Source organism: Eleutherodactylus coqui, chromosome 10 (genome assembly GCF_035609145.1).
Source record: "Eleutherodactylus coqui strain aEleCoq1 chromosome 10, aEleCoq1.hap1, whole genome shotgun sequence".
In the NCBI taxonomy this organism is placed as follows: Eukaryota; Metazoa; Chordata; class Amphibia; order Anura; family Eleutherodactylidae; genus Eleutherodactylus; species Eleutherodactylus coqui.
This window is the reverse complement of record NC_089846.1, coordinates 140483230-140504304: the sequence shown is the minus strand read 5'-3', so window position 1 is coordinate 140504304 and position 21075 is coordinate 140483230. Positions and strand designations below refer to the sequence as shown.

The 21075-nt window shown below is 48.8% G+C and overlaps 1 protein-coding gene across 3 annotated transcripts in view; it reads left to right on the top strand.

Moving 5' to 3' along the window:
* The window catches only part of LOC136580993 (uncharacterized), a 38470-nt gene that overhangs the window by 212 nt on the left and 17183 nt on the right, over positions 1-21075 (top strand). The gene's annotated exons all lie outside the window — the stretch shown is intronic.

The window sequence follows — 21075 nt, the reverse complement described above, 5'->3', positions numbered from 1 at the left end:
CTGATCTTGTGCTATGCATTGCCTGGATTTGCATAGGACTGCAGGTACACCTGTAGGCGCATGACAAGTTATCATGAGTATGCAGTGCAAGACTAGCACAGCTCAGCTACATCTGCATAACCCTATGCTTTAAGCTCTCCTCTAGCAGATGTAGCAGGACTGAACTTCTGGCTGCGCCCTTTGTGCTTACTTAGAACTCTCTGAAGGTAATGTTCACCTGCAGTTCTGCACAGTATGAGATCCGGTGAATCGTGTCCCGCCGCAGCTGTACGTTATACATGGATGGACCCGAGCAGAGGTTGCATTTTGGCATAACTCTGAAAAGTTTTTACCCGTAGTTTTTGCATAGGACTGCATGTGAATTGACTGCATTTTCTTAAGGTGCCCATACAGCTTCCATAGCTGCCGGCTGAATGCCTATTTGGCCAACAGGTATTACTCCCGAATTCACCTTACACATGAATGCCCAGTTCAGCGGAGCGTTCATGCATTTCCCAAGGGGTGAGCGGAGAAAGCTGCAGCCGATACACACTTATGTGTGTTCAGTGGACTCAGTAGCCAATAAGCATTGAGGAAGGTTCGAAACTTCAAATACTTGCCTGCCAAAGACCCCCCCCCCCCCCCCCAGCTGACGAATAATATTTCAGCCCGTGTAATCCTCCCAACAGTTTGTAGAGCGATCACATATTTGAACGACAAACAACAATAATTGCTATGTGTAAAAGCAGACCGCCCGCAGTCATTTATACGCTATCACGGCTATTTTGAGCGACTACCAGGCATCACGGACTGTTTGGTGAGGATGGTTATTAGACATCCTCCTAGTGTTAATGGAAGATCGCTGATTAGTAGGATGCGGAGATAATTGTAGGTGTATATATAAACCATAGCGAGAGGAGGAAACCCCATTACCAAGAATACTTGGGATTACACAGGGCGGCCACGGAAGAGTCACTCGGCGTCACAGTCTGATGAAGGCTGTCTAAAAAAAAAAAATAAACTTTTTTTGTTCTCCATAGTAACCAATCACAGCGCAGCTTTCATTTTACCTCAGCAGGAAATGAAAGCTGCGCTGTGATTAGTTGCTAGGGGCAACAAGGACAGATTTTCTTTTAGACAGCTTTCATAAGAGTGCGGTGCTGGCCTACTTTTCCGCGGCCGCCCTATATTTAGTTACAATGGAGCCAATGTTCCTGGTAATGACGGACATCCCAGACAGATCCCGGAGTTTTCATTGGGATCTGTTATAATTTAATGTTTATAGGTGTCGGCAAACCCTGCTGTTCTTGGCACAGAAGCTGGTCAGCCAAGGTGGATGTTTTCCTCTGATCCTCATGCTGGAGGCAGCCCCTTATCTCCGTTCTCCGTGTTTGTTCACCCCAGCTTAATAGACTCATTGTAAACAAATCCCTCCGCTAGAAGTTGTCGGAATCAATGAAACCTTCTCTGTGTGATTGTAACACTTGAAGGGAGGCTCTAGTACCCTGTTGTACCGCCTCTAGCTTGGATACAAGATGTGATACAGGCAGGCATGGAGGCTCTAGTACCCTGTTGTACCGCCTCTAGCTTGGATACAAGATGTGATACGGGTGGGCATGGAGGCTCTGGTACCCTGTTGTACCGCCTCTAGCTCGGATACAAGATGTGATACAGGCAGGCATGGAGGCTCTAGTACCCTGTTGTACCGCCTCTAGCTTGGATACAAGATGTGATACGGGTGGGCATGGAGGCTCTGGTACCCTGTTGTACCGCCTCTAGCTCGGATACAAGATGTGATACAGGCAGGCATGGAGGCTCTAGTACCCTGCTGTACCACCTCTAGCTCGGATACAAGATGTGATACGGGTGGGCATGGAGGCTCTAGTACCCTGTTGGTTTGCATCTAGCTTGGATACAAGGTATAATACCGGGGACATGGAGGCTCTAGTACCCTGCTGTACCACCTCTAGCTGGGATACAAGATGTGATACAGGGGCACGGAGGCTCTAGTACCCTGTTGTACCGCCTCTAGCTGGGATACAAGATGTGATACAGGGGCACGGAGGCTCTAGTACCATGTTGTACCGCCTCTAGCTTGGATGTAAGGCATGGAGACATACAGGTTCTGTTTGGTATCCTGCGGCGTAGTGGCAGGATTTGCTGTAACTAAACTTTTACATCGTGCAAACTCGTAGGCTGTTGAAGTTGGCGTCCCAGATGGTCCCATACATGTTCTACGGGTGATAAATATGGTGACCAGGCAGGCCAGGGTAGTGTGACAATGTTGTGGGGGCGCCTGTGACCCCCTTGTGTGTGCGGCCGAGCATTATCCTGCTGGAAGCCGCCATGAGAGGAACACATGTGGCTGCAGGATATCCTAAACATATCGCTGAGCTGTCATTGTCCCTCATACCACTACTAGGGGGGACCGACTGTTGTGTGTGATGGCCCCCAGACGTGCCACTCTACAGCAAAGGCAGGATTGAGGCGTCACCCCGAGGTCTCGAGACACAAACGCAGCCGCCAGCAGTGCCCAAACTAAATGTGGATTCATCACTGAAGACAACCCGGTTGCACTCTGTAGTAGTCCAGTTATGTTGTCATGACACCACTGCAAATGGAGATGATGGTGGGTGTCAAAGACAGTACTTATAATAGGCGCTATGACACCAATTATCCTTCAGCCAAGCACCTGGAAATGGTTCTGACAGACACAGGGGTGTAACGATGGCGCCACCTGTCTGAATGGCAGATATGAAACTGTTGGAGCTGCTTGTTGGAAAATCAGAGGCTCCTCTCTACTGGTGGTCTGCAGATGGTGTCCTGAGCCCGGTCCACTGGTCCCAACACCTCCTAACAGTCTGGTCAGAACGGCCCGGTGGGGGACAATTCATCGATCTGTCCATCCAGCTTCTCGCATCCCAATAATGCGCCCCTCTCAGACTCTGGTAACGGGGATATAACTCTTCTCTGCATCGTAGAGGCGTCTAGTGGCCAACAAGCTCTACAGAAGGGGAAGAAGGTCACTACACACAAGGAGCCTCTGAGAGCCTTTTTAGGCTGCCTGTTCACAGCCGAGGCGGAATATCACTAGCGGATAGGGGAGCAAGGGGAGAAGTGGCAGGTCTCCGCGATGAGTCTGATAGGTTCACAGCGGAAAATCGCAGCATGCTGCGATTTGAATCCCACGAGCAGAGATTCACTATGATTCTCCATTTGTGGACGTCGCGCTGGGCTTTCCATAGTTGGCCTGTGGAGAGTGTGTCATGCAAGGTCCTCGGGCGATTTATCGCCGCGGATCTCGCAATGACAACTCGCCCATGGACAGCCACCTTATAGGCCAAAGGGGAAACCACTTTTAGGGTCTCAGATGACAAGACCGTTCATCTAATAACCCTAAATAAAGGCCCCTTGATGCGGAATGATGAGTGCTCAAAATTTGCTCAAACGACAGTTCGAGTGACAGTGTTGAGCGATCATCTTTGCATAACTCTAAGTAGCTAATTAGCTACTAAAGAGTTAATGCAGGCGGAGCTCTATACCGCTAATAATTCTGAGAACAGCAGCTGTTTTGTATATGCAAGCAGCTGCTTTGTTCTCGGCCCTTTCAGCTGATGTCCCGCTGAGAACTGTCATTGGGTTACCAGCTGAAAGAATACAATCAGCACCGCCTGCTGAGATATCATAGTGCGGCGCTGATGAGGTTCATCGCTAATTTCTAGCTGGAATTGAGCGATGAACGAACAGTGCACGATGGCCGCGTGTTTAGATGCAACGATCGTCGCTCCAAAGGCGGCTTTTCAGCGAATTTTGAGTGATAATCGTTGTCTAAATGGGCCTTAACCCTTTGTATATCTGCCTGAGATGGAACTGCAGAGTTTTCCAACATGGCGACTCCTCCTAGGGGCTGGATTTTTTGGGTTGGCTGACGTATTTGCAGGCCCCCGGAGTGTTTGGGCGCTGGCCCTGCGCAGGGTAATTTGGGCAGCGGTTACTGTATGTCTTTCTGTCTGCCACCTGATACCATTGCTCAGCCTGCAGTAAGTGGTGAGTTGATGGTTGGCTTTGTCTCATGTTTGCAGTTGGCTTTACTATGAAGATCTAAAGTTACCTTTACACGGAGCAACTATTGTTCAGCAGAGTCGTTGAAGCGGACGAACAACAGTCATTCGTTTGCTTTTATACAGAACAATGATTCTTCATTCGTTGTTTACACGATGCCATTCATAGAGGGATCTCCATGCAAATTCATTCACAAGTCATTCAAATACGAACAACTAGGACTTTGCACCAGACAACTTTTGATCAACCAGCGACTATTTTTTTGGTAAGCTCTTTCTTGCTCGTCGCCCCCTGCTGGCCATATTCACACTTAACGACTATTCTTTGCCTTTTTGCTCTTTCCAGTAGTCATTCTGCAGATGGTCATGCCATGTAAGGCTGCCTTCACTTATTACTATTGATGTTATTTCTAGTACTTGATGCTTCATATGCAGTGAGCGCGCCCCAGGATTACACACATCCGCACTGGCGCCCATTGCACTTTTCATCCTACCTGCACACTACCAATCTGAGCTGCCATGACTAATCTGTTATAAGCGGATGGGATATGGGTGATGACGGCTGCAGCGCTAATTGTTTAGATGCAAGTGGTTCTTGTCATTGCATCACTGCAGACGACCAGTAATTTCCCTTTCAGTGATCCTGTATATACCTAGTATATGTAATGGATCACTGAAGATCCCATCTGCTGATACGGAAGGCAAATATTGACCGAGTGTCTTTGGCCTTACATCAAACAGCACTAGATGCCCCAGCCAGGACAGCAGTGTGTTTATTCAGGCCGACTCGGTGCACACGGAGTGATGTAACGCTCTGCAGGAGTCCGAGGACTGCTTATCCTTCATACATAGGAGTTGTGTTCATAGCATTATCCCGCTGCGACGTCTTGGCTGTATGTACATAAGCGTGACCTGGGTGCGCCTCGTACATATAAAGGCAGATTAGCTTCAGGCAGCCATACCCATCAGCTTCATTCACAACTACGCTAGAGCCTTCCGTTGTTTGACTCTGTCATTCGAACCGAGCAAAGCAAATAACTGTAGGGCTGAATCCGGTTTACGATGGGCATGAAGGGCGCACGATGGGCATGAAGGGCGCACGATGGGCATGAGGGGCGCATGATGGGCATGAAGGGCGCACGATGGGCCCTACTGACTATAATGGAGTCTGGCGGGTTTTCGGCATTTAACTAGACAAAATAGCACCGCGTGCAGCAATGGATTTTGTACCGGATCCACGAGTCTCCTACATAGACCTGAACAAAGATTTTTACGTGGCCTGATATTGGGCATGGACATTAGCCTAAACTCTGGTTTGTCCAATTATCAGGCTGCATGAAAGGAGCCGCAATCGGCCAATGAACTAGTGAATGCTCCTCCATTGGCTGATTCTTTGGTTTATGTTCAGGAGTTGCCATAGATGTCCACAGCAGAAGTACAGGTCTCAGATTTGTGCCCCAGATGGTCTAATGTATCTGCACAAGAATTAAGCCCCATTTACACACAACAATTACCGCTCAAAATGTGTCTAAATAATGGCTTTTGGGCGATAACCGTTGTGTGTAAATGCGCGCCCATCGTGCAATATTTTGCCAACTGTTCATTCATCACTGACTTCAAGTCAGCATAAAATCCATCAACCCCCATAGCAGGGACTGCAGACTAAGTTCTCAGCGGGAAGCTCTGATGACCTTGAATTCAGCCCCTGGCAGAACAAAGGTGATGTATTTAGAGAACAGACCACCTGCTGTTCTCTCAACACATGCAAATGAAGTTAATAAACTACTAATGGCAATTAGCGCCCATTAGTAGCTTATGCAAAATGATCACTCAAAACTGTCACTCAAACTATCTTTTGAACGAATTTTGAACGATCATCTCTGCGTGTAAATGGGGCTTTAGCTTCATTGTCATGCATCCAAATAAAAGCATTGTGCAAACTTTCAAATCATTAGCGTGGTCCTTATTCTGAAATCAGATGATTTCTCCTGCACGCAAAAATACTTAATTCACCTCCATTAACCCCTTGAGTGGCGGGTTTCCTACCACCCTGTCGTGCCCCCCAGGGCAGGTTTTTTAAAATGGTCTAATCATTGAATTTCAACTAATTTTGCAGTTGCGTCTCAAGAACCATAACTTTTTCATTTTTCCATTGACATGGCCATATGAGGGCTTGTTTTTTGCGGGACAACTTGAGATTTTTCAAACAGGGGGGAGGAAAAAAAGAAATGGGGAAAAAAGAAATAAAGGGGCCATGTCATTAAGGGGTTAAATAATGTATTAACTTCCTTCTCTGGGTCATTACGACGCATGGATACCACATGTGTGATTGTATTTTTGATTTTTTACAAAGTAAAGGGAGACAAGTGTTTTTATAATTTTTTAAATAATTTTTAACTTTTTTTTTTTTAATTTTATTTTTTTTTTAATTTTTTTGTCCCTTTAGGGGACTTCCACAGGGACCCATCAGGACCCCCTGATCACATTCCGGGGGTCCGATGGTGACAGCCCTTTACATGCTGCAGTGACAGCCCTTTACATGCTGCAGTCACATAGACTGCAGCATGTAAAGGGTTAACACAGCAGAGATCGGAGGTTTTCTCTTATCTCTGCTGTAAGAGCTAGTACCTAGCTGTCCTCTCACAGCCAAGCACCAGCTCTCCCTGCCACAGAGACCATCGGCTTGCTTCTGACAAGCCGATGGTCTCTATGGCAACCTGTAAACAAAGCAGGGAGATTGCCGGCAGATCGGCAATATCTTCTGCTGGTTTTTCAAAGCCCTTGCTTTGTTCTCTGTGGGTCTGTGCAGGCAGAGCACACTGTCACAGCTTGTGGCATTGTGCTCTGCAGCTCCCATAGTGATACATAGCCCGGAAATCTTCCGGGCTTTATCGCTATGGGCAGTGGAGCTCGTCCCGGAAAATTTCCGGGCGTGCCACTCAAGGGGTTAAATGTGGAATGTCAGCAGAGTTCATGGGGATTCAGGAGAGTTGGCGGTCTTGCTCTCGGATGTGTATGGGGCAGAGTATGACCGCTTAGGCTGGAAATATAATGGGTAAAGGGGTGAAACGCCGAACGGGGAATGTGTAAACACAACGATAAGTGAACGGGCCAACCATGATTTATATGCTGAGTGAAACTGAATGACGAACAATTCTCGTTCGCCGATCGGCCGCTTGCATTTAAACCAAATGATTATTGTTCACTTTTGCTAGCTTGGCACAGTATCTGTCTTGCCTCATCCTTAATAATGCTGCATCGTATTAGGGAAGTTGTGTTGTATGTTTTTGAGGTTTTTGTGGCTTAATAAGACCCGTAATGTCCAAAAAGTAATGCTTAGTTAACTTACGTAGAAATGGGTATTATTTCATAATAATTTGGTCAGTAGGGGGCACTGTTTGTATTACAGTTCATCCATGGAGATCGTATTACCTGGGGTTAGAAGAACCCCAAATCATTTCCCTTAAGTTCTTCTCTTGTGTTAATAGAAAGGTGTCCCGCAGGCGGCAGGCGGGGTGGTGGTAAAAGGGCAATTGTTGTAATATCCATCCCGTTCCAACTCTGCTTTTGCTTAAAAGACCGTATCAGTAGTGCAGTATAAAAACCCACCCTGGACCCAAGAGCCGGTGTATTTCAGACCATTTCAGCTTTGCCATATTTGCACCTGTCCTGATTGCTATCTCTGGGGCTTTGTTAGGCCAAAGGAAAACGTGTCACCAACGTCTCCAGCGGACAATAAGGTTATTGCTTTCATCTTCTAATTTCCTTTTTATACCTCAGATTTGTGCTCCATGGTTCCATCCTTCATCACAACCACTAACTACTACCCTCACCGCTTCCCTCCAGTAAACCCTGACATATCTCTAGAGATCACCCAGTAAACTCCTGAGTACCTGAGATTGTCACCTTGTAAATGTAATTGTCACTTGCCAAATCCCCATAAACCTAGCTATATGACAGGAGGCAAAGTGTCATCCATAGCCGTATACAGAGTGGAAAACATGGCCACTTCACACATATATTAACCACCACCTTTCATACTGCAGTCCAGGGGCGTAGCTAAAGGCTCATGGGCCCGGGTGCAAAAGTTTAACTTTACACCAGATGATTATGGGGCGAATAATTGCTCAAAAGAGTGAATACAAAAAGTAGTCCGAGTAAACCCAACCACGGCCAGTGATGAGCGATAACTGGCTTACTAGTCACTTCTGGCTCACCTAAAAGATGGCCGCTGGCTGATCAGAAGTTGTCTGGTATAAAGTCAGTCATTTGTATTGGAACGACTTGTGAACGACTTAGCCTGGAGACTCCCCTCTACGAATGATATGTCGGTGAATGAGTAATGAATGATCGGCGCTCTGTGTAAAATGAATGATCGTTGTTTGCAGCGACTTGTGAAGGTTCCCTTAGTACTGGTATTGATCAGCGGTACCTACTGCCAGCACTCCATGTCCTGGGGCAGCTCCTCATATTCTACCTCTATATGGGAGTGGTGGGATGATTTCCAGGATGGGCCCCCCCCCCCCCTCATTATCCTCGATTAGACTAGTTATTAGTTGTAATGAGGCACATTATTATTAGTGGTTTTCCAGACAGTTTGAGTCATGCAGGTTTTTTGCTTACATAACACAATCCGGTGTGTTCCTGCCAGTCCCAGAGGCGCAGTATCTCTGTTACTTGGTATCATTGGCACATAGCTGCCATTCCCAACGGCCCTTGAAATAACACACCTTCGTCTGAAGCCTCGCCAGTCACTTTTATGGGTAAGCAAAGATTGATGTGTTCAGAAATCTCCCTCTGTCTTATAGACGTGAATGGAGAGGTGGGCACACATGTACACTGCCACTCCATTCACAGGGGCATGGAGGCACCATTGTCAGGATCATTGGGGGTCCCAACAGTCAGACCCCCAGCAATCAGACATTTTTTCCCTAGGCTGTGCATATGGAATAAATGTCTTTGGTAGAAAACCCCCTTTAAGGACAATGGCTCTCCTCCAGAAGGAAGAATACGACCTCTCTAGTACCCACAACGACCCTTGTGCCTCACAATGCCTTGGTGAATGGAGCAGCATGGAGCATTCAGGACCGCAGCTCCATTCACTTCTGTGGATCAGGCAGAGATTGATGCACTCAACAATCTTCCTCTGTCCTATTGAAGTGAATGGCGTGGTGGTCGAGCATGCACAAAGGCATTGGGGACACCGTTCTTGGGATCGCCAGGGGTCCCAGCAGTCGGACGCCCAGTGATCAGACCTCTATTCCTCATTCTGTGGATAGGATATAAATGTCTTCCGTGTTAAAACCCCTTTAAGGACGATGCTCATGGGATGCAAAATATGCAGAATAGCTGTCCTCCAGAAGGAAACCACCTGTCTAGTGCCCCCTATAGGCAACTGCCTCCACAACTATTGGTTTATGGTATTTACTACAACAGACGTGTCAGGAGAGCCGTCAAGGTATCTGAATACTTCATGGAGATGACATGACGAACACTGGGGGGATCACTAATGGAGTATTTACCATTAAGTTATTGCACAAAACATGAAGATAATGCGACAAATAATGTCTGTTCGTGTTCACAGCCGGTGATTGGAGGACCAAATGAACGGATTGTGTAATGATTATTGTCTCTTGCATTTGCAAATCTTCACTGGAGCCGATCCTGGCACATGTGATCACAGCAAGCAGTCCCTAAATATGTGCTTATTGTCATCACAGCTAAAGTCACGGACAAGAAAAATATATGAAAAGTGAGTTTTTGCTCCGATATGGAGCGATTTCCCCCATTCAAAAGTGGAAAACTGGGTTTATTAGAGTAGACGTTCCCTAAAAGGATTAAAGTCCCATTAGTGTAAATTAAAAAAAAAAAAAAGTTAAATCTTCTTTCTGAGCTGTGATGGCTTGCAGTTACAGGCCCAAAGCCTAAGGCTGCACTACTACCAAGTTCTTATGACAACACTTCCTGCACTTATTTGTACCAGTTGTTGTGTTGTCATGGAGACCTTGTATAGATAAATATTTACTTATCTTCCTATTTCCTGGCACATGTGTGATTGTTCCCAGTAAGACAAACACGTAATCTTGTAGATACGAGACCTTTAATGGCTGACAAACATACATGATGTTACAGCGAGCTTTCAGACCTCTCAGGATCCTTCCTCAGGCATAATGAAACCGATCTGGATGGGGCATATATATCTCGTATATATAAATGTACATACATGAAAAGGCACAGACATAGCAAGACTAATGTGCACTTAACACAATACCTGAAAAGATGAGCAGAGAAGTAAATACTTAATTAGTCCACTGGTATGGAACGTGACTAGAGATGAGCGAGCATACTCGCTAAGGTCAATCACTCAATCGAGCATTGTCCTTAGCAAGTACCTGCCCGCTCGGAAGAAAAGAGCGGGGGGGAACGCTCACCTGCGCCGGCACCCGAATTTTTTTCTTCCGAGCGGGCAGGTACTCGCTAAGGACAATACTCGCTCGAGGCCATACAACCATCTTGTGTATATGGAATCCCCAACTCCTCTTCCAAGGGAAGAGTTGGCATGTTGAATTCTACATGCTTTATCCTCTACTTTGCACCTCTGGAGGAGTCAGCAACGGCTTAAGGTGCCCATACATCTTCAATAATTGTTGGCCAAATGCTCCTTCGGCAAACCGCTATTTCTCCCGGCTACCGCATACACACGAACACTTGGACCAGTGGAGCGTTCAAGTGTTTTCCATTGAAACAGTGGAGGAAGCTACTGCCAGACAACTCTTGTTGCAATTTATTTCCAGGGAGAACAAAAGGATCGGGTGTTGAGATTTAACTTGCATATACATTAGAACTCTGAAATTGGCGGGTTCGGACAACCGTTACCGAATGTGTGTGGGGACCTTAATGCTTCTCTTCCCATTGAAAACACAAGCATGCTCAGCAGAGCCGAATGAGCATGTGTATGGAGGAATTGGGGACCATAGCTGTTGGCTAATGACAAATTAGGGTGTCCAGGCGACAAAACCTCCAGCAATTGTTAGAGCAAAGGAGCTTTCACTGAAGAGCTGATTATGGACTATAGACCATCCATTTACCATACTCCTTTCTCATCCTATCAATATACTATCCATGGTAATCCTTGGAAAGCCTCGCTTGTAGGGCTACTCTGATGCAAACCATGTAGATAGCGTCCCTATGATCTATATCCAGCTCAATTCGGCCCAGAAGGACTGCAGGAAATAAAACATACTAACACAAGGTTTCCTAGGACAGAGACCCAGGAACAGTTTGACAGCAAATCAGAACAGAACCCTGGGCAACAAGTAAAGCAGGGTGCCGATGCCTACCAATATTTAGACAATTGTTCCCATAATTTCTATATAGAAGTGCATTGTACTGTATAATTTTCATATTTATCCCCAATATTGGGGGAATAGGCTAAACTGGATGGACATATGGCTTTTTTCAGCCTAACATACTATGTTATGTTACTGTTTAATCAAAATGCCCAAATAGTACCGTGATGCAATGCCTAAATAATACTTCCATACAGTATCCAAATAATCCAGTTGTATATCTTCCACCTGATATAGCCATTCATTGTCCAAGTATGACCACCATAGCATGCTCAACTAGTGAACATAGTAACCTAGTACGTTAGGCTGAATGAAGACCATGTCCATCTAGCTCAGCCTGGTTCAACTCCCACCCTTGTGAAGGAGTGATTAGTAAAGTTCCTAAAGGTCCAGGGCAGGGAAGGGGTTAATGGTAAAGGCAGTGAAGGTTTACGCTTTTAGGTTGATTCTTTGAGACCGGTCGTTGGGGGACCTGGACAAATGCTGAATTTACTAACTACTAAGACAGGCCCTGAAGAGACCCCAACAATAAGCTAGAATCGGGGGTAACCAAAACCTATAAGGAAGTCACCCCATGATCCCCTGTATTACCCCGCATTGTCTTCTGCTGCTTCAGAGCACCTTAGACTCCACATTGTATGTGCTGCGTTGGGTGCACATGGGGAGTACTCCCATCCCTGGGAGTAGTATATAGTATCTATAGATCCGTGGGTCCCGCAGGACAGTGCCATGTTTGCTCCCAAGGTTATTTGCTCTGGCATGGTGTCAGACGTTACTCTGGACTTTGCACACGTTCTAACTGGAGCTTCACAGCACATCACAGCGGTGTCCACGTGGAGATCCTAATCTGCTGCATGGATGACGGGCACCCCCATACAGTGATATACAGTCCGGGTAGGTATAAGGGGGATGAACATGAAACCTGTATATGGTGTTCGGGATCTGCTACAGCTCTAACTACAATACTAGAAAGATCAAGTTATTCTGTTTATTGGTCTCATCTGGAATGATTACATTTTGGCCATATTGTGGTAATACTAGTGTATTGTGGGATTAGGAGTCCTACCAAGACAGGGAGTATTTCTTGATACATACGGGCAGGGCTACATGATGCCTGGTCATTTTTAAATTTCCCAAAACACCTAGAGAAAGGACCTGATATCTCAGCATCCTGTGACTCAGACTCATGCCTTTAACATGCGATTTAGGCCGGCTGCACACGAACTGCCAGCCCACAGCAGAATCCAACCCTGTTCCTGGCCTGCGTCCGCGCATACCTGTAGAAATCTATATTGCGAATGGACCCAGCGGCTCGCCGCCGTTGGACATGCACAATACAGATTTTTTTCAAATCGCTGGTTTTCCCACGCGGTCACTAGGTGATGATACGACATCCACAGCTAACCCGGAATTGATATTCTGGACAGGCTTCGGGTCAGGCGGCTTCCATTAACTTCAAGGGAAGCCGTCCGCATTAAATCCGAGCAAAAATGTACCATACTGCGATTTAATTTCTGCGAGTGGAAACCGCAGTCATGTGTGAGCAGACATGCGAATGTTCTATTTCTGTTAATGGATGCGGAATGTCGCGGATCGTCCACACGGGTGACAATCGCGGATTCTACAATTCAAATCCAGGCGCGTGCAGCCAGCCTTAGGATCTTCACCTGATACCCTGCGAGAAGTGTCAACAAGCCTTTCTTTATAGGACTTGTATCCCTGCAGCAAATACCTGCCATTACATGCAGGAAAATCGCTTTTTCCTGCACACAAGCAGAAATTAATTGTGATTTTTCCGCTTGAGGGAGACAAATCGCAGCATGTTGTGTTATTGTGTGGGCTATGCATGAACAGCTTGAAGTCAATGGAAGTCATCTGACCTCCGGCCTTTCCTCGATGAACAATGCAGAAAGGTTGCGAGACCGGCGTCATCGCCTAGCAACAGCGCAGGAAAATCTGTACTGCACATGTCCAACGGTGAGCTGTCCGGACCATCCGCAGTACAGAAGAAGGAATGAACTGACGGGTACGCTGGGTCCCCGGCAGGGCACAGGGTCGGATTCTGTTTGGGGATCCCGCATCCAGAACCCAACCTGGTCATGTGCAGCCGGCCCTAACTGGATAACTGGGTAACGGCTCCACCAAATTGTATCATTACTAGAGATGAGCGAACGCGTTCGTCCGAGCTTGATATTCGTGCGAATATTAGGGTGTTCGGGATGTTCGTTATTCGTGACGAACACCATGCGGTGTTCTGGTTACTTTCACTTCCTTCCCTGAGACGTTAGCGCGCTTTTCTGGCCAATTGAAAGACAGGGAAGGCATTACAACTTCCCCCTGCAACGTTTAAGCCCTATACCACCCTCCTGCTGTGAGTGGCTGGCGAGATCAGGTGTCACCCGAACATAAAAGTCGGCCCCTCCCGCGGCTCGCCTCAGATGCGGTGTGAGTTAGATGAGGGACAGTGCTGTTTGTACCGGAGCTGCTGTAGGGAAAGAATTGGTAGTTAGTGTAGGCTTCAAGACCCCCCAAAGGTCCTTATTAGGGCCACTGATAGCTGTGTGTTGGCTGCTGTTAGCAGTGGCATTTTTTTTTTCTCAAAATCGGCTCTGCAGAGCGTTGCACCTGGCATTAGGGACAGAAGTGCTGCATAGGCAGGGAGAGTGTTAGGAGTGAGTGTAGCCTTCAAGAACCTCAACGGTCCTTTCTAGGGCCATATTTATCCGTGTGCAGTACTGTCCAGGCTGCTGTTGGCTGTGCTGCATTTTTTTTGGGCTTCTCAAAATCGCCTCTGCAGAGCATTCCACCCTCCATTGATACTGCAGGGAAAGAATTGTATAGGCAGGGCCACAACACAGTTATTATTCATAGAATATACGCAGTGCTGCCTTTTGGTGGAAAAACAAGTGAAAACAAATCTATTTGTCCAGCCTCTGTCCGTCCTTACGGGCGGTGGAGACGTGTGAGCTGCGTGAAGAACATTGCTAAATCATACGCACCCAGCTACGCTTTACTGCTGGCTTCGCCATTTGCTTTCCTTAATTGGGGAAAAAAAATACCTGCTCTGCCAGAGTTATAATAACTCTGCTACCCTCACGTTCTGTGACACATTAGCAGGGACACAGCACAGTTATTAAACTTAGATTATTCATTCACTAGAGGCAGTGGGGCCTTTCGTTTTCCAAAAAGGGAAAAAATTATATTTGGCCTGCAGTCTTGCGCCAATTTATTTCCTGCCTGTGAAATCAAATCACTGGTAATACAGCATGCTGAGGGGTAGGGGTAGGCCTAGAGGACGTGGACGCGGCCGAGGACGCGGAGGGCCAAGTCAGGGTGTGGGCACAGGCCGAGCTCCTGATCCCGGTGTGTCGCAGCCGACTGCTGCGCGATTAGGAGAGAGGCACGTTTCTGGCGTCCCCACATTCATCGCCCAATTAATGGGTCCACGCGGGAGACGGTTATTAGAAAATGAGCAGTGTGAGCAGGTCCTGTCCTGGATGGCAGAAAGTGCTTCGAGCAAGCTATCATCCACCCACAGTTCTGCGCCGTCCACTGCTGCCAATCCGAATCCTCTGTCTGCTGCTCCTCCTTCCTCCCAGCCTCCTCACTCCACTACAATGACACCTGCTCAGGAGCGGGAACACTCCCAGGAACTGTTCTCGGGCCCCTGCTTAGATTGGGCAGCAGCGGTTCCTCTCCCACCAGAGGAGTTTATCGTCACTGATGCCCAACCATTCGAAAGTTCCCGGGGTCCGGGGGAAGAGGCTGGGGACTTCCGCCAACTGTCTCAACAACTTTCTGTGGGTGAGGAGGACGATGACGATCAGACACAGTTGTCTTGCAGTGAGGTAGTAGTAAGGGCAGTAAGTCCAAGGGAGCAGCGCACAGAGGATTCGGAGGAAGAGCAGCAGGACGATGAGGTGACTGACCCCACCTGGTGTGCAACGCTTACTCAGGAGGACAGGTCTTCAGAAGGGGAGTCAAGGGCATCAGCAGGGCAGGTTGCAAGAGGCAGTGCGGTGGCCAGGGCCAGGGGTAGAGGCAGGGCCAGACCGAATAATCCACCAAGTGTTTCCCAAAGCGCCCCCTCGCGCCATGCCACCCTGCAGAGGCCGAGGTGCTCTAAGGTCTGGCAGTTTTTCACAGAGACGCCTGACGACCGACAAACAGTGGTGTGCAACCTTTGTTGCGCAAAGCTCAGCCGGGGAGCCAACACCAACAGCCTCACCACCACCACCATGCGCAGACATATGATGGCCAAGCACCCCACAAGGTGGGACGAAGGCCGTTCACCGCCTCCGGTTTGCACCCCTGCCTCTCCCCCTGTGCCCCAACCTGCCACTGAGATGCAACCCCCCTCTCAGGACACAGGCACTACCGCCTCATGGCCTGCACCCACACCCTCATCTCCGCTGTCCTCGGCCCCATCCAGCAGTGTAGTTCAGCGCACCGTTCAGCCGTCGCTTGCGCAAGTGTTCGAGCGCAAGCGCAAGTACGCCGCCACGCACCCGCACGCTCAAACGTTAACCGTCCGCATAGCAAAATTCATCAGCCTTGAGATGCTGCCGTATAGGGTTGTGGAAACTGAGTCCTTCAAAAGTATCATGGAGGCGGCGGCCCCGCGCTACTCAGTTCCCAGTCGCCACTACTTTTCCCGATGTGCCGTCCCAGCCCTGCACGACCACGTCTCCCGCAACATTGTGCGCGCCCTCACCAACGCGGTTACTGCCACGGTCCACTTAACTACGGACACGTGGACAAGCACAGGCGGGCAGGGCCACTACATCTCCCTGACGGCACATTGGGTGAATTTAGTGGAGGCTGGGACAGAGTCAGAGCCTGGGACCGCTCACGTCCTACCCACCCCCAGAATTGCGGGCCCCAGCTCGGTGCTGGTATCTGCGGAGGTGTATGCTTCCTCCACTAAAGCACCCTCCTCCTCCTCCTCCTCTGTCTCGCAATCAAGATGTGTTAGCAGCAGCATGTCGCCAGCAGTCGGTGTCGCGCGGTGTGGCAGCACAGCGGTGGGCAAGCGTCAGCAGGCCGTGCTGAAACTACTCAGCTTAGGCGATAAGAGGCACACGGCCCACGAACTGCTGCAGGGTCTGACAGAGCAGACCGACCGCTGGCTTGCGCCGCTGAGCCTCCAACCGGGCATGGTCGTGTGTGACAACGGGCGTAACCTGGTGGCGGCTCTGCAGCTCGGCAGCCTCACGCACGTGCCATGCCTGGCCCACGTCTTTAATTTGGTGGTTCAGCGCTTTCTGAAAAGCTACCCACGCTTGTCAGACCTGCTCGTAAAGGCGCGCCGGCTCTGCGCACATTTCCGCAAGTCCCACACGGACGCTGCCACCCTGCGCACCCTGCAACATCACTTTAAGCTGCCAGTGCACCGACTGCTGTGCGACGTGCCCACACGGTGGAACTCTACGCTCCACATGTTGGCCAGGCTCTATGAACAGCGTAGAGCTATAGTCGAATACCAACTCCAACATGGGCGGCGCAGTGGGAGTCAGCCTCCTCAATTCCTTTCAGAAGAGTGGGCCTGGTTGGCAGACATCTGCCATGTCCTTGGTAATTTTGAGGAGTCTACCCAGGTGGTGAGCGGCGATGCTACAATCATTAGCGTCACCATTCCTCTGCTATGCATCTTGAGAAATTCCCTGCAAACCATAAAGGCAGCTGCTTTGCGCTCGGAAACGGGGGCGGGGGAAGACAGTATGCCGCTGGATAGTCAGGGCACCCTCCTGTCTATTTCTCAGCGCGTACAGGAGGAGGAGGAGGAGCATGAGGAGGATGAGGAGGAGGGGGAAGAGACAGCTTGGGCCGCTGCTGACGGTACACCGGCTGATTGCCTGTCATCCTTTCAGCGTGTATGGCCTGAGGAGGAGGAGGAGGAGGAGGAGGATCCTGAAAGTGATCTTCCTAGTGAAGACAGCCATGTGTTGCGTACAGGTACCCTGGCACACATGGCTGACTTCATGTTAGGATGCCTTTCTCGTGACCCTCGCGTTGCACGCATTCTGGCCACTACGGATTACTGGGTGTACACACTGCTCGACCCACGGTATAAGGAGAACCTGCCCACTCTGATTCCCGAAGAGGAAAGGGGTTCGAGAGTGATGCTATACCACAGGACCCTTGCGGACAAGCTGATGGTAAAATTCCCAGCCGACAGCGCTAGTGGCAGAAGGCGCAGTACCGAGGGCCAGGTAGCAGGGGAGGTGCGTAGATCGAGCAGCATGTACATCCCAGGCAGTGCAACAGTCTTTAAGGGCCTGGCCAGCTTTATGGCTCCCCACCAAGACTGTGTCACCGCTCCCCAGTCACGGCTGAGTCGGCGGGAGCACTGTAAAAGGATGGTGAGGGAGTACGTAGCGGATCGCACGACCATCCTTGGTGACGCCTCTGCCCCCTACAACTACTGGGTGTCGAAGCTGGACATGTGGCCTGAACTAGCGCTGTATGCCCTGGAGGTGCTTGCTTGTCCTGCGGCTAGCGTGTTGTCGGAGAGGGTGTTTAGTGCGGCTGGGGGAATCATCACAGATAAGCGTAGCCGCTTGTCAACCGACAGTGCCGACAGGCTTACACTCATCAAGATGAACAAAGGCTGGATTTCCCCAGACTTCTGTTCTCCACCAGCGGACAGCAGCGATACCTAAACAATACGTAGGCTGCACCCGCGGATGGAAGCTACGTTCTCTCTCACCATCCAAAACGGGGACATTTCTGCTTCATCAATCTGTGTCTAATATTCCTCCTCCTCCTCCTGCTCCTCCTCCTGAAACCTCACGTAATCACGCTGAACGGGCAATTTTTCTTAGGGCCACAAGGCTCACTCAAATAATTTTTCAGAACAATTTTTATAAGTTTCAATGCGCTTAAAAGCGTTGGAACTTTAACTTGAACCAATTTTTCGTTACACTGGGCTGCCTTCAGGCCTAGTTACCACTTAAGCCACATTAACCAAAGCGATTAATGGGTTTCACCTGCCATCTTGGCTGGCCATGGCCAATTTTTGGGATGTACATTAGTACTGTTGATACAGCAATTTTTGGGGGCCCTCGCCTACAGTGTAATCAAATTAATTTTTAGCCCACCTGCATTAAGCACGACATTACTACCTCAGCTGTGTTGGGCAATGCAATGGGATATTTTTGTGTACCGCCGGTGGGTTCCAGGGAGCCACCCATGCTGTAGGTGCACACTGAGTTTTTAATACATCTGTACACTTCTAAAGAACCCGTCTGACTGGGGCATGCAGTGTGGGCCGAAGCCCACCTGTATTACGCACGACATTACTACCTCAGCTGTGTTGGGCAATGCAATGGGATATTTCTATGTACCGCCGGTGGCTTCCTGGCACCCACCCAGGCAGTGGGTCCACAGGGAGTTTAACCTACATGTGTCCACTTGTAAAGAACCCCAGTCTGACTGGGGCATGCAGTGTGGGCCGAAACCCACCTGCATTAACCCTTTCCAGTCCACTGTGTGACCTGTGAAGACATTAGGGTTTAAGGCTGTACAGCTCCGTTGTTGGTAGACGTCCGTCGGGGTTCTCTTACTGTATATTGCCAGCCTCTCTGCTGTCGGAGCCTATCCTACGTGTCAGCTCATGCAGTACTGGCTTTAGCCAGCATATAGCGCCGTTGTATAACAGCAGAAAAAGAGTAAGCCCCCTAGGAAAACCATATACAAATTGGATTGGAAAGGGTTAAGCACAACATTACTACCTCAGCTGTGTTGGGCAATGCAATGGGATATTTCTATGTACCGCCGGTGGCTTCCTGGCACCCACCCATGCTGTAGGTGCACACGGAGTTTTTACTACATCTGTACACTTCTAAAGAACCCCAGTCTGACTGGGGCATGCAGTGTGGGCCGAAGCCCACCTGCATTAAGCACGACATTACTACCTCAGCTGTGTTGGGCAATGCAATGGGATATTTCTGTGTACCGCCGGTGGGTTCCAGGGAGCCACCCATGCTGTGGGTCGACAGGGACTTCACAATAGGGAGTTGTACCTGCCTGTGTCTATGAATTAAAAAGCCCGGTCTGACTGGGGCATGCAGACACCTTGACAGAATGAATAGTGTGTGGCACATAGGTTCCCCATTGCTATGCCCACGTGTGCAGCTCCTGATGGCGGTGGCACAGGATTCTATTTCTCATTGCTTCTGTACAGCATTGTGGGCTATCGCTCCGCCACTTTTAAAGAGGGTCGCTGCCTAGCCGTGCCAACCTCTGCAGTGTGTGCCTGCGGTCCCTCGTCATGGCAGACGCAATTCTAAATAGACATGAGCGTGGTGTGGCATGAGGGCAGCTGAAGGCTGCGCAGGGACACTTTGGTGTGCGCTGTGGGGGGGAGGGGGGGCGGTTGGTCAGCATGTAACCCAGGAGAAGTGGCAGCGGAGTGTCATGCAGGCAGTGATTGTGCTTTGTTGGAGGTAGTGTGGTGCTTAGCAAAGGTGTGCCATGCTAATGAGGGCTTTTCAGAAGTAAAAGTTGTTGGGAGGGGGGGGGCCCACTCTTGCCGGTATTGTGGCTTAATAGTGGGACCTGTGAACTTGAGATGCAGCCCACCATGTAGCCCCTCGCCTGCCCTATCCGTCACTGTGTCATTCCCATCACTTTCCTGAATTGCCCAGATTTTCACACATGAAAACCTTAGCGAGCATCGGCGAAATACAAAAATGTTCTGGTCGCCCATTGACTTCAATGGGGTTCGTTGTTCGAAACGAACCCTCGAGCATCGCGGGAAGTTCGTTCCGAATAACGAACACCCGAACATTTTGGTGTTCGCTCATCTCTAATCATTACCCAAGTACTGATTGTAACGATGTGTGAATATAAAATCTTGCCCATTGCAGTAATAAAATAATTGCTGTACCCTAAGGTTAGCCTGTTGTTCTTCATGTATGGTCCTTGGAGGTGATTACATGGTGTGGACTTCGCATATATGCCTCAGCTAGATCAGTGGTAATACTTGTTCAATGACCTCTGTATCCCAAACTACAATATGATAAAGCAAACTGCACTAAATCCTCTAAGACATGCTTCCTAATAAACCTGTGGATAAACTGGACCTCTTGATGGCGCTTCACTCCGAGGAGAACACATGAGCATTATTATTGCTATACACAATAGTGCACAACGCGTTTCATGCTTGCACCAAGCTCTTCCTCAGATCCTGAATAAGTTGCATCTTTGGCTGTCTGTGTCAGACATTGAAGTCTATGGGCAGAGTTGCACTATGATTTACACCAATTTCTGATGTCAATTATAGTAAATCTGTTGGCCCAGCGGTGGCCCCACTACCTACTGCCTAACCGTGACTGCTTTTTCTCTCCACTTTTTAAAAGTGGCAAAAGAAGTAAAGCTACTAATATTGGCAATTGTGGCATGCTGGAGGATCTGCACCTTTTGTCTGCCAGATAACCGGCCTACATACGCTTGTCGGATATCCAATTACAAAATCAAGAATGTCAAAGAAGTCATCCATGATTGGCGAATAATCCAGACAAGAAGTATCTTCAGCAGAAACATAACCTTAAAAAAGCAGAACGCCCGGCTCTGACGAGATAAACAGACAATCAAATGATGATGAGGGGAGGCCGTAATACATGATTGTCCTGCTTATATAAAAGAAGCCATGCGAATCCTCTCGGACGTCATGTATTATCTCT